Below are 14,719 nucleotides of genomic sequence, written 5' to 3'. Positions count from 1 at the left end.
CTTTTTTTGCTGACAATATTTAAAGCTCATACTAAAACACACTGATTTGGATTTCTTCATACAGATGTTTCTGATTTATTTAACTACTTGTTTCATTCATTTTCGTTTGTATGTTGATTTTTGCGTGTGCATTTTGTTTTTAATTAGTTGGAATTCTTGGTTTATATATTTACTTTGCTGTGGGCATGCCTCGTTCACAGACTGAAGTGTCTCCCCCGGACTCGATTGCAAGGCAGTGCATCACTTTATTTGTTTTGTTTCTTTATAAATTGACATAGATGTTGGGCTGGGAGAGACGTTGTGCACTTGAATACCGTTTGTGTGTGTGTGTGTGTGTGTGTGTGTGTGTGTGTGCGTGTGTGTGTGAGTGTAAAATAGCAGGATTTGTAAAAAGTTGAAAATAAAGAAACTATAATTATTCTAATGATACATACTGCTTGATAGTGCTTTAGCCTGAGGACATGTTGAGTGAGGTGTGGCTAGAGAGAGGTGCTACTGGCTGACCCAGGTTAACTATCCCCGAATAGACAGCAGGGCAGGAGGTCACAGTGGGCAGGTGGTGTGTCTCAGTGGTACTACTGAAGGGGTTTGACGGTGTGTGTCCGGCGTCCGCCTGCTCTCCAACCCCTAAGAAAGAGACAGATAGATGGCTACTGTTAACAGCCCCAGACCTGTGGAGCGCAATTGGGGCTTTTTCATTACGTTGTGCAGCTCTCCTCTGCTTCGTTCCGTTGGGGATTTCTTACGGAGAAAGGTTCATCCCAGAATTTGAAGAAAAACTATTTGAGGGAATCAACAATATTTGTTGGAGGGGGGGCATGGTCTTGCCTGAGATCAGAACTGATGGGGCCGTTCAGCTGAGCCTAATTTGTACTTGGTCGTAAAACCTTTTTTTCCGGCGAGCGACGCGGCCGTACAACAGACAATGAACTAAGACTTAAGACAGGTCGGCCACTGTTACCAGTACCAACACAACTCCCTGTGTCAGGTTCTTTTTGTTTCTGGTTGTTTCTTTTTTCACTTAACCCATGTGCTCTGGGGCCCTTCACCTCACCCAGTGGCCAGCATGCTGGGTCTGTCTGTCTGTCTGTCTGTCTGTCTGTCTGTCTGTCTTTGCCCCAGTCTACAGCTGTTCCCGTCCTTCCTCCACCTCCTCCTTGTGATGTTTCTTTAAATAAATAAATAAATAAAAAACACGGGTAAAGGCATCACCATCTGTCAGCCAGCTGGCATCCTGTATATAATCTACCAGGGAGAAAAAAAAAGAGAATAAACATGAAAATTATATTACACGAAAACCAGACGGAAACGACCTCCAAATCCTGCATAGGCTGCTGCCCGAAACGACAGATCGTTTTACTGTTTTAATTAAGAGAGGGAAAAAAGGGATGGTCTAAAAAAGAGTAGGAGGGATATAAACTAAGATGTATGTGTATCCCCTGCTAACAAAGTGTGATCTGAGAGCAGCGGACTGCTCCAGTGTTGTGCATAAACAGAGCAATGTTTTAGCCTCTGTGAAACATATTGCACTTTCCGACTATAAGCCATCACCAGTTCACAGTCAATTTGGCAGGATTCACAACCATTACAAGGAGGCAAATGAGACATTTTGTATGAAAGATAGACGAAGCAGTTGAAAAAGTAAATCTTCTACTTGAATTTGCTGCCCTCAGCACTACTGTTCATGCTATTAATATTGCATATTTCCACTTGGATACAGTGCTGATCGTCTTCATTGTGCTATATATTTATGTTAACCTTTTTGTTTGTGCATGTCTTATGCAAAGATTGAGCTTTTCACTCAACGAAATAAACACAAACTGAACAAAACTTAGGCCTGTTTCAATGTTGCTGTTTTTATTTAGACGCCTTGATTTCACAACTTCTCAGTGTGAAAGTGTATTGAAACCACTGAAGAGTAAATTATACTGTGTGCATGTTCTACGAGCATGCAATTTTGTGCAGGCGTGATGTGCCCTGGGTTGATATGCCAAGAACAGGTTGAGTGACGGGTTGGGGTGGTTACAAGGCAGCAAAGAGAGGGAAAAACCATGCCTAGGAACACACACGACAGGTGTGTGCACTACACATGTGGTCACATGATGCCTATGAGGCAGATTAGGAACGAAACAGATGAAGCTATCCTTAATGGCGGCTTTTATTAAGTTCACGAGGGGAGCAGGCATGGGGTGTGTGGGCAAGACGAGAAGCAGGTGCGGCCGTGTGTAGATATTGTACAGACGAACTTGAAGAGATTGTGGTCACTGGAATGATTTATGGAAATGTGACTGTCCCGACCTCATTGCCTGCTTATCGCCCAAGTCTGCCGTAACAGCCATAAAGGAACTACTAGGAGACGGTTCACACAAAAGTCCCCACCAAGACGTTAGCCAATCACACTGATCATTACATGTAAAAAATAACTAGTGCAGCTGTGCTGTTTATTTTGATAAAGGACTATTTGGTTCTTAATATTAGAAGATGTATTTGTCTCTCTCAGCACAGTTAGCCCAACTCTCCTCTCTTTTAATTCATTGCCCTTTGCAATAGACGTGCATTTATCTATTTTTGTGAAGGGCTTATTTTGGAAAGACCTTGGTCACACGGTTATAAAAGAGGGCAGTGTGAAAAAGGCCATTGGTAGCAGCTGTTGCTGCTGAGACACCCCTGAGGAAAGAAAGAATTGGACGCACATTCAGCCAATTTAACATTAACGAGACCTTATTGAAGGCAGGGCCATAGGAACATGCAGCTTCTCTGTATGTGGCTGTTTATTTATGCAGCTGTTCTAGTACATTGGGTTAAAGTGAGATTAGATATATATAGCAGCTGAAGTATAGGGTTCAAATGGTTAAACTGATTTTTATGCAATCTTACAGTAAATGCACGAAATCTCTCTCTGTATGTAGGTATGTATGTAATGTATGTAATGTATGTATGTATGTATGTATGTATGTACTGTATGTATGTATGTATGTATGTATGTATGTATGTATGTATGTATGTACTGTATGTACTGTATGTACTGTATGTATGCATGTATGCACTATGCATGTATTTTTGTGTTTGTAGGTAGTTGACATTTCTTGAGAACCGCCCATCTGTCCACACGCGCGTTCCCCACTGCGACGCAGAGTGCAGTGCCCGGCCTCGACCCGACCCGATGCACGGTTTTCCGGATCGGCCACGAAACGTTTGGATCTCAGGTATAATGGAGTTTTCATTAAAGGGTGGGGCATTCATTCCCTATTTACATCGTTCCCGAGTAGGCCGGTCCTCAACTAGACGCTCAAACAGATACAGAGATCTCCATATATGGGCATAAAATGGATGCAGACAGACAGATACAGATATCTCCATATATGGGCATAAATGGACACAGGCAAACAGGTGGTCAAAACGGGTCCTATGACAACAGGTATAATGGGACCGTTTGTCCACCGGCCTCAAATTCGGCACGAGTGCGGTGCCCAGCCTCGACCTGACCCGATACACGGTTTTCCAGAACCAGCTCGAATTGTTCGAAATCTCCGTATGTGGAGCTGATGTCTGACATCAGGGTTTTCCAGAACCGGCACTGTGTCTGCAACACAGTCAGATACAGAGATCTCCATAATGGGCATAAAGCGGGAGGCTCTCTCCATTCCGACATGTCGCCACTCCGAAATTGACTTCTTATTGTCGGAGTGGCGACACTCCCATAGGCCTAAGGTTTAGGGTTAGAGATAGAGACAGGGTTAGTGTCGGAATGGAGACATGTCGGAAAGGAGACATGTCGGAGTGGAGAGATGCACTCCATAAAGGGACACAGACAGATACAGAGATCTCCATATAAGGGCATAAAATGGACCCAGACAAACATATGGTCAAAACGGGTCCTATGACAACATGTATAATGGGGTTTGCATTAAAGGGCGGGGCATTCATTCCCTATTTACATCGTTCCCGAGTTGGCCAGGTTGCCGACTAGACGCTCGGCCACCCGAAGGGCGTCCGAGCTTCTAGTGTAACTAATTCAGCGACAGTAACATTAGCGTTTTCTCACCATCAGTTGATTCTTCATATCCATATGAATCAAACCGCTAAGATTTGTTTATGTTTGGAACATGCAATATGAAAAAAGTCTATGGGAATTCAGAATGGGGGGGGGACTAGGTAGGATGTGTAAATTACGTCAAACTTCGTTGCTCCATAGGGAATGAATTGGACGCTGCCCTTCCCCCCTCCTCCCAAGAGCAAGCACAGGGAGGGTATGTGCCTTTAACGGTGTCAGTGTTGCCAGACGTACGATAATTATCGTATTTGTACGATAATTTGACCCTCTGTACGATGTACGATCAATAATTCCAAAAATGCCCAAATGTACGATAATTTCGGCATATCATCAAAAAGAGCGTGAATTCACTATTTTCCCTGGCTGCTGATCTGGGATCTGGTTTGGCTTCTCAAAATAAGCCAGGAAATCAGTCAATCTGACCCTAGATCTGTACTTGGAGGCATTAAAAACACTGGTTGCATCTTTCCAGACCAGTTTCAGGCTTTTATTTGTGTAAGCTCCAAGAAATTGCCTGCCTCCACACAGCATATCTGATGCGTTTTTGTCACGCAGGAGTCTAAAACGAGGTCGTTTCTTACACTAAAGACACATTTTTTGGTGAAATTACGTTTTTACGCGAGTGATTTCTCTTTTTTGGCCGTGTACGATAGTTTCATGTCAAATAAGATAATTCTGAGCCTCCGGTACGATAATTCAACATTTCCCATCTGGTAACACTGAACGGTGTGTCGGAGCGGAGGCCTTAGATTGCTTACTCTTTGGGAGCTTATGACTGTAGTTTGACTGGAAGTTCGCAAGAATACATTGCAGTCTAGTTGTCCCTAGACTGTTGAATGAACTCCTCATTGCAATTAAAACGGCAGATACTCACCCCCTAGCTTCCGCTGTGGTCTGAAGACTCACCTCTTGACTCCACCTTAGCCCTAGCACTTACCATAGCACTTGCCTATACCCTCTCAATGACCATACATGTAATTTAGAGTAGAAAGCCTATATATTGTGTGTATAGCTCGGTGTACAGATTATTGATGTTCTGATTGTTTCGATTTCTATTGTCTTTTACTGACTGAATAGGTTCTTGGACTACTGTACCTATGTTTTTAGATTACTACTGATTTCTATGCATTTTATGTATTGATGTTGATGATGATTACCTTGTGCTGTCCTTGCTGACTGTAAGTCACTCATGTTAATCGCTCTGGATTAAGAGAGTCTGCTAAATTGTAAATTGTAACACAGATGAAAACAATGTGTGATACAGTATATCTTCTTTTATTTCCTGGACAGAGTATTTGACAAAGGTTGCGGTAGTTTAGAAATAGTGATTATTTCTGAACAAGGCATATATGAGCTGGTCCACCTGGCTCTCATTGACTGCAGTGCATTCCATCAACCTCCCAGCTGCAGTTTGCCCCAGTGCGACGAATCTGACAGCTGCAATTGTTGGATAGAGAAAATTACGTTGATGCCTTTCCTTAATTTAACGAGATGTCGGACTTACAGTATGGGCAGTCCCCTTCTTCCAGGAGGTAAGGAGGTAATTTATAGAAGAAGGTATGGCCAGTCCGCGTGCCATTGACACGTATGGGAGGTGGATCGGATGCGGAAGTTCAGGTGAAATTCATTTGAGTCAATGAGAGCTGGCTGACCATCCTTTTTGAACAGCTGCCTCCCTTCAAGAGATATCACAATCCTCTTGTAATGTGTGTGTGTGTGTGTGTGTGTGTGTGTGTGTGTGTGTGTGTGTGTGTGTGTGTGTGATAAACTTGACAGTGTAACAGTTCTTGTCTGTGTGAAGACTACTGCAGCAGAGCAGGCCTACTGCAGCCAGGTCGCCAGAGAAATTCATTGCCATTATCTCCGCCAGGCCAGACAGACAAAGCTGTTGACTCTGTTTTCGCTCTGTGTGTCCATTGGTCTGTGTCTGTGAGCATCTAATCTCAGGCACTGTTGGACCAATCAGCATGAAACTTTGCCCACACAACCAGTAAGCCAAAGCTATTAAAGGTCTTATGACATCAAAAAATAAATAAATATTATTTCTTCTTTGGGGACTTTTTTCATGTTTACTGACCTCAATTACACCCAAAAAAAAACTGAACATTCAACATTCAGTGGTTTTTCTGTAATCTGTAGTTTTTTGAATAATTAGGCGCAGAAAAGTGAGTTCATTTGCCTCTGGACCTACGCATCATCATCCAGGGGGGGGGGGGGCGGGGGGGGGTAGTTGTAGGTGAGGGTGAACGCAACAACCGAACTGGTAAATGGTAAATGGTGCATTGGAACGATACACAATGGAATGGAAATGGAAAGTAACATCAAAGCACAACCTCCCCTGGATGATAATGCATACGTCCAGAGGCAAATTTTCACTTTTGTTCAGTTACTTTTGTAAGCACAGTTACACATTTTTGTAAATTAACGTTTTTTATTTGAATTATGATTTCTCTCATTACCGCAACGCCTTTCATAAATTACAACCGAATCTTTTACATATTTCATTGAAACCTGATGTTGTAAAAATGATATGGCAATACTGAAATAACATAACATATAGATTCTACACATGTATTTGAAACATTGTAGTTGTAGGTGAGGGTGAACGCAACAACCGAACTGGTAAATGGTAAATGGTGCATTGGAACGATACAAACACAATGGAAAGTAACATCAAAGCACACCCTCCCCTGGATGATAATGCATACGTCCAGAGGCAAATTTTCACTTTTGTTCAGTTACTTTTGTAAGCACAGTTACACATTTTTGTAAATTAACGTTTTTTATTTGAATTATGATTTCTCTCATTACCGCAACGCCTTTCATAAATTACAACCGAATCTTTTACATATTTCATTGAAACCTGATGTTGTAAAAATGATATGGCAATACTGAAAGAACATAACATATAGATTCTACACATGTATTTGAAACATTTTTTTCCATGTATTAAATTAACATTAAATGAACACCTGTTCATAATACATAGGTATCATGAACACCTGTAATTGTGACCGAAGGTCGCAGTATACCATGAGAAATGTCGTAGCTTGTCCTTCCGTAACGGAAGTGATGTCACGTTACATCACCTCATCAAAGATCAAACCCTGGATATCCATACTGTCACCGTGACATCACTTCCTGTTCCACTTTCTGATGTCATCAATCCCAGGCCCTAACTGGCCCAAAAGCCTACTTTACTCTGATTTACACCCTACCTTCTGTTAACTCATTCGTAGTTTACGGCCGTAAAGCCCGTTAATTTCTCTATGTCTTTCACTGCCGGCTTCTCCTACCTGTTAACGTGGGCGCTCGTCCAGTTCCCATCGTGCGTGATCGAACACTGCTATGCATCGTGTGTTCGCGTATTCCATCAGCTTCTCAAATCCGTTGAAACTTTTTCAATTGATCAATAAGTTCTCCATCTGTAAGCCGCGGAGTTCAGACAGAAAGATAACGGGCCAAAATAGAGGACGGACATCCGCTTCCGGTTCAGGGACTCCAATGTTAAGTTGTCCGCTCAATAATGTGTCCGTGTAGAAACCGATCACGGAGCATTAGTTCCGGCCTATTTTAGTTCCGCTTCGATAAAAAAAAATGTTTTAATTAATTTTTATTACATTTACAGGTTCTACGGGCATGGCAGAGAAGGGGTACAAAGGGGTATTTTGAGGGCAGAGTTTGATATTAATTCCATATTATGTATATGTATATATTAATTTCCGATAGTGCCTATCTTTAGGTATGATGTATAGCTCGTAGAGACGAACGTGTGGATGTGTGACACATTGCTGTGCGACCCCTGGAAATGGAACCCTACTTTTTTCAACAAATGCAATCCTAGATTTTTCAAAGTGCGATAACTCGGAAACCAATAGGTTTTAAGCGCCTGTCTCTTAGTATGTTGTATAGCTCTTCGAGACGAACGCGTGGATATGAAATTAATTCTTTTTTTCAGATTGTCTTCAAAACCCCCAAAATTACATAAGACTAATAGTAAGGCGTCAAAACATAGATTTTAAGTCTTAAATTTCCGATAGTGCCTTTCTTTTGGTATGTTGTATAGCTCGTCGAGACGAACGTGTGGATGTGTGACACATTGCTGTGCGACCCCTGGAACCCTACTTTTTTTTCGACAAATGCAATCCTAGATTTTTCAAAGTGCGATAACTCGGAAACCAATAGGTTTTAAGCGCCTGTCTCTTAGTATGTTGTATAGCTCTTCGAGACGAACACGTGGATATGACATTAATTAATTTTTTTCAGATTGTCTTCAAAACCCCCAAAATTACATAAGGGTAAGGCGTCAAAACATAGATTTTAATTCTAAAATTTCCGATAGTGCCTTTCTTTTGGTATGATGTATAGCTTGTCGAGACGAACGTGTGGATGTGTGACACATTGCTGAGCGACCCCTGGAACCCTACTTTTTTTCAACAAATGCAATCCTAGATTTTTCAAAGTGCGATAACTCGGAAACCAATAGGTTTTAAGCGCCTGTCTCTTAGTATGTTGTATAGCTCTTCGAGACGAACGCGTGGATATGAAATTAATTCTTTTTTTCAGATTGTCTTCAAAACCCCCAAAATTACATAAGACTAATAGTAAGGCGTCAAAACATAGATTTTAAGTCTTAAATTTCCGATAGTGCCTTTCTTTTGGTATGTTGTATAGCTCGTCGAGACGAACGTGTGGATGTGTGACACATTGCTGTGCGACCCCTGGAACCCTACTTTTTTTGACAAATGCAATCCTAGATTTTTCAAAGTGCGATAACTCGGAAACCAATAGGTTTTAAGCGCCTGTCTCTTAGTATATTGTATAGCTCTTCGAGCCAAAGGCGTGGATATGATTTTTTTTTTTTTTTTAGATTGTCTTCAAAACCCCCAAAATTACATAAGACTATAGTAAGGCGTCAAAACATAGATTTTAAGTCTAAAATTTCCGATAGTGCCTTTCTTTTGGTATGATGTATAGCTTGTCGAGACGAACGTGTGGATGTGTGACACATTGCTGAGCGACCCCTGGAACCCTACTTTTTTTCAACAAATGCAATCCTAGATTTTTCAAAGTGCGATAACTCGGAAACCAATAGGTTTTAAGCGCCTGTCTCTTAGTATGTTGTATAGCTCTTCGAGACGAACGCGTGGATATGAAATTAATTCTTTTTTTCAGATTGTCTTCAAAACCCCCAAAATTACATAAGACTAATAGTAAGGCGTCAAAACATAGATTTTAAGTCTTAAATTTCCGATAGTGCCTTTCTTTTGGTATGTTGTATAGCTCGTCGAGACGAACGTGTGGATGTGTGACACATTGCTGTGCGACCCCTGGAACCCTACTTTTTTTGACAAATGCAATCCTAGATTTTTCAAAGTGCGATAACTCGGAAACCAATAGGTTTTAAGCGCCTGTCTCTTAGTATATTGTATAGCTCTTCGAGCCAAAGGCGTGGATATGAATTTTTTTTTTTTTTTTAGATTGTCTTCAAAACCCCCAAAATTACATAAGACTATAGTAAGGCGTCAAAACATAGATTTTAAGTCTTAAATTTCCGATAGTGCCTATCTTTTGGTATGTTGTATAGCTCGTCGAGACCAACGTGTGGATGTGTGACACATTGCTGTGCGACCCCTGGAACCCTACTTACTTTTTTTCGACAAATGCAATCCTAAATTTTTCAAAGTGCGATAACTCGGAAACCAATAGGTTTTAAGCGCCTGTCTCTTAGTATATTGTATAGCTCTTCGAGACGAACGCGTGGATATGAAATTAATTCTTTTTTTCAGATTGTCTTCAAAACCCCCAAAATTACATAAGACTATAGTAAGGCGTCAAAACATAGATTTTAAGTCTTAAATTTCCGATAGTGCCTATCTTTTGGTATGTTGTATAGCTTGTCGAGACAAACGTGTGGATGTGTGACACATTGCTGTGCGACCCCTGGAACCCTACTTTTTTTCGACAAATGCAATCCTAAATTTTTCAAAGTGCGATAACTCGGAAACTAGGGCTGTCTTCGACTCAGGATTTATCAAGTCGATTCGAGTCGCGGGGGTTAATCCGACGCGTCGACGAATCGTTTATGTGTAAAAAAAATAAAAATAAAAATTAAAAAAAAAGTTGTGCTTTAATGACTGGAGAGGAGGCGCGACCGCGACGCGTTGATAGAGTACTGGTACAACAGCTGTTGTAAACCACTATGATTGGTGGATTCTCTGCTTTGAAAACTGCCTGGTTGTAATGATTGTATGCCTCTCCAAGGCTAAAGGAACAGGGCTAAAGCGCTAGCATGCTAACGATTTAGCCCTGTTCCTTCAGGAGGAAAAACAACACCAAAGTAGGCTAAAGGTAACAATAATGTAACATCACTGCGTCGATGCAGAGCGGCACACGGCTGCATCACAATGCAAGCAAATTGTCATAATCTAAAACTTTTTAAGAAGTCCTCTACTCCACCGCAGTTCTCTGCCTTAGACCACCACCACAGAGCCACACTCAGCGAGTCAGCGGCAGTGAGTGAAAGTGAAAGCGCATCGCGCTGCTGCTTCTTGGTCAGCTTTAACAAGTAGAATAACAACAAGTCGACGCATTTCCTTTGAAAGCGGTTAACTTCAAAATAAGAGCACCTTGTTATATGATCAAGGCAACTTTCAAGTCACGTGAACTGGTTTTATTTTTAAGTCTAGTTGCAAGCAGTAGGAAGTATGGACTAAATAGGAAGAACATGACAGTCCAGCGCTCTCATACCGCACCGGTGTGATAAAAAATAATATATTTTTGACGGCTCGACTCAAACAATTGGCGTCGATTCCGGGGGCTTAAAACGACGCGTCGATTCGTCGAATTTTTGAAGACACCCCTATCGGAAACCAATAGGTTTTAAGCGCCTGTCTCTTAGTATGTTGTATAGCTCTTCGAGACAAAGGCGTGGATATGATTTCTTTTTTTTTTTTTTTAGATTGTCTTCAAACCCCCAAAATTACATAAGACTATAGTAAGGCGTCAAAACATAGATTTTAAGTCTTAAATTTCCGATAGTGCCTATCTTTTGGTATGTTGTATAGCTCGTCGAGACGAACGTGTGGATGTGTGACACATTGCTGTGCAACCCCTGGAACCCTACTTTTTTTCGACAAATGCAATCCTAGATTTTTCAAAGTGCGATAACTCGGAAACCAATAGGTTTTAAGCGCCTGTCTCTTAGAATGTTGTATAGCTCTTCGAGACGAACGCATGGATATGAAATTAATTCTTTTTTTTCAGATTGTCTTCAAAACCCCCAAAATTACATAAGACTATGGTAAGGCGTCAAAACATAGATTTTAAGTCTTAAATTTCCGATAGTGCCTTTCTTTTGGTATGTTGTATAGCTCGTCGAGACGAACGTGTGGATGTGTGACACATTGCTGTGCGACCCCTGGAACCCTACTTTTTTTCGACAAATGCAATCCTAGATTTTTCAAAGTGCGATAACTCGGAAACCAATAGGTTTTAAGCGCCTGTCTCTTAGTATGTTGTATAGCTCTTCGAGACGAACACGTGGATATGAAATTAATTCGTTTTTTTCAGATTGTCTTCAAAACCCCCAAAATTACATAAGACTATAGTAAGGCGTCAAAACATAGATTTTAAGTCTTAAATTTCCGATAGTGCCTATCTTTTGGTATGTTGTATAGCTCGTCGAGACGAACGTGTGGATGTGTGACACATTGCTCTGCAACCCCTGGAACCCTACTTTTTTTTCGACAAATGCAATCCTAGATTTTTCAAAGTGCGATAACTCGGAAACCAATAGGTTTTAAGCGCCTGTCTCTTAGTATGTTGTATAGCTCTTCGAGACGAACACGTGGATATGAAATTAATTCGTTTTTTTCAGATTGTCTTCAAAACCCCCAAAATTACATAAGACTTAAGGCGTCAAAACATAGATTTTAAGTCTTAAATTTCCGATAGTGCCTATCTTTTGGTATGTTGTATAGCTCGCCGAGACGAACGTGTGGATGTGTGACACATTGCTGTGCAACCCCTGGAACCCTACTTTTTTTCGACAAATGCAATCCTAGATTTTTCAAAGTGCGATAACTCGGAAACCAATAGGTTTTAAGCGCCTGTCTCTTAGAATGTTGTATAGCTCTTCGAGACGAACGCGTGGATATGAAATTAATTCTTTTTTTTCAGATTGTCTTCAAAACCCCCAAAATTACATAAGACTATGGTAAGGCGTCAAAACATAGATTTTAAGTCTTAAATTTCCGATAGTGCCTTTCTTTTGGTATGTTGTATAGCTCGTCGAGACGAACGTGTGGATGTGTGACACATTGCTGTGCGACCCCTGGAACCCTACTTTTTTTCGACAAATGCAATCCTAGATTTTTCAAAGTGCGATAACTCGGAAACCAATAGGTTTTAAGCGCCTGTCTCTTAGAATGTTGTATAGCTCTTCGAGACGAACGCGTGGATATGAAATTAATTCTTTTTTTTCAGATTGTCTTCAAAACCCCCAAAATTACATAAGACTATGGTAAGGCGTCAAAACATAGATTTTAAGTCTTAAATTTCCGATAGTGCCTTTCTTTTGGTATGTTGTATAGCTCGTCGAGACGAACGTGTGGATGTGTGACACATTGCTGTGCGACCCCTGGAACCCTACTTTTTTTTCGACAAATGCAATCCTAGATTTTTCAAAGTGCGATAACTCGGAAACCAATAGGTTTTAAGCGCCTGTCTCTTAGTATGTTGTATAGCTCTTCGAGACGAACACGTGGATATGAAATTAATTCGTTTTTTTCAGATTGTCTTCAAAACCCCCAAAATTACATAAGACTATAGTAAGGCGTCAAAACATAGATTTTAAGTCTTAAATTTCCGATAGTGCCTATCTTTTGGTATGTTGTATAGCTCGTCGAGACGAACGTGTGGATGTGTGACACATTGCTCTGCAACCCCTGGAACCCAACTTTTTTTTCGACAAATGCAATCCTAGATTTTTCAAAGTGCGATAACTCGGAAACCAATAGGTTTTAAGCGCCTGTCTCTTAGTATGTTGTATAGCTCTTCGAGACGAACACGTGGATATGAAATTAATTCGTTTTTTTCAGATTGTCTTCAAAACCCCCAAAATTACATAAGACTTAAGGCGTCAAAACATAGATTTTAAGTCTTAAATTTCCGATAGTGCCTATCTTTTGGTATGTTGTATAGCTCGCCGAGACGAACGTGTGGATGTGTGACACATTGCTGTGCAACCCCTGGAACCCTACTTTTTTTCGACAAATGCAATCATAGATTTTTCAAAGTGCGATAACTCGGAAACCAATAGGTTTTAAGCGCCTGTCTCTTAGTATGTTGTATAGCTCTTCGAGACGATCGCGTGAATATGAAATTAATTCGTTTTTTTTTTTTTTTTTCAGATTGTCTTCAAAACCCCCAAAATTACATAAGACTATAGTAAGGCGTCAAAACATAGATTTTAAGTCTTAAATCAGACCTCTAGAAGGCCAATCTGTCTGTAATCGAGAGATTCTAGGCTGACTTGGACCTCATTTGCATGAGTTTTTTTCCTCCGGGTGTTTCGCCTTGATGGAACTCACTTTTCTCCGGGTGTTTCGCCTTGATGGGACTCACTTTTCTCCGGGTGTTTCGGCTTGATGGGACTCACCTTTTTCCAGGTGTTTTGCCTTGATTTTGGGACTCACTTTTTTGGGGATTTTTTGGTATTTTGGGACTCACTTTTCTGGGTGTTTACTTTCCCATAACAGTAGCACACCATGCCATTCCGCTCCGCACCGCGCCACCTCGTGCTGGGGCAACTAACCACTTCATTGTTGCACCTGTCAAAATGTTGTCTACCCTTCAAGAGTACTAAAAGACATCTGCTGTGAAGTAGATGTTGTATTGGTGATATACCTCTGAGCATAGAGATTCCGTGTTCAAATCCCAGTCCTTCTATAGTTAGTGGCTGGAGTACTTTGACATGATCCGACTTTCAGCTCTGAGGTTCCATATCGAGGTTAAAATACAAAATAATTACTCAAAAGCACCTTATCAATTCTGTAGTGGGAGATGGTGTAGTGGTGTAAAGATCAGACTCTCAGTGCAGAGGTTCCATGTTCAAATCTTAGTCCTCATACATTTCTGTTATGCTTTGACATTTAAAATGCAAAAAAAGAACTCAAAAGCACCTGATGAAATCTGGCGTGGAATATAGTGTAGTGGATTGATGATTGGACTTCCTGTTCAGAGGTTCCACGTTCAAATCCCAGCCTTCCCACAGATATGAACCTTTTCAAAATACAAAATAATTACTCAAAAGCACCATAACAATTTCAGTGAAAGATGGTGTAGTGGTCTAACGATCAGACTCTCAATTCAGAGGTTCCATGTTCAAATCCCAGTCCTCTTACAGTTCATTGCTTGTGAACTTTGATCTTTTCAAGGCTAAAATACAAGAGAAAAACTCAAAAGAACCAGGAGATACCTGTTGAGGGCCCAAAGGTGCCTTGGCTCAATGGTATGGTCGCTTGATCGGTTGTCCCTGTTACAGGCAGGTTTCAGACAGGTTCAAGTCCCATGCCCAAGGTACACGGAGGACCATCGCGGAGGGGTGTCCCTCCCCCTGTTTCCTGAGAGCTAAAGGTGGGGGGTTATATCTGAAAGAACTCT

This window comes from Nannobrachium achirus, assembly GCF_963921795.1.
Source record: "Nannobrachium achirus genome assembly, chromosome: 9".
NCBI lineage: Eukaryota > Metazoa > Chordata > Actinopteri > Myctophiformes > Myctophidae > Nannobrachium > Nannobrachium achirus.
This window is presented reverse-complemented; position numbering follows the sequence as displayed.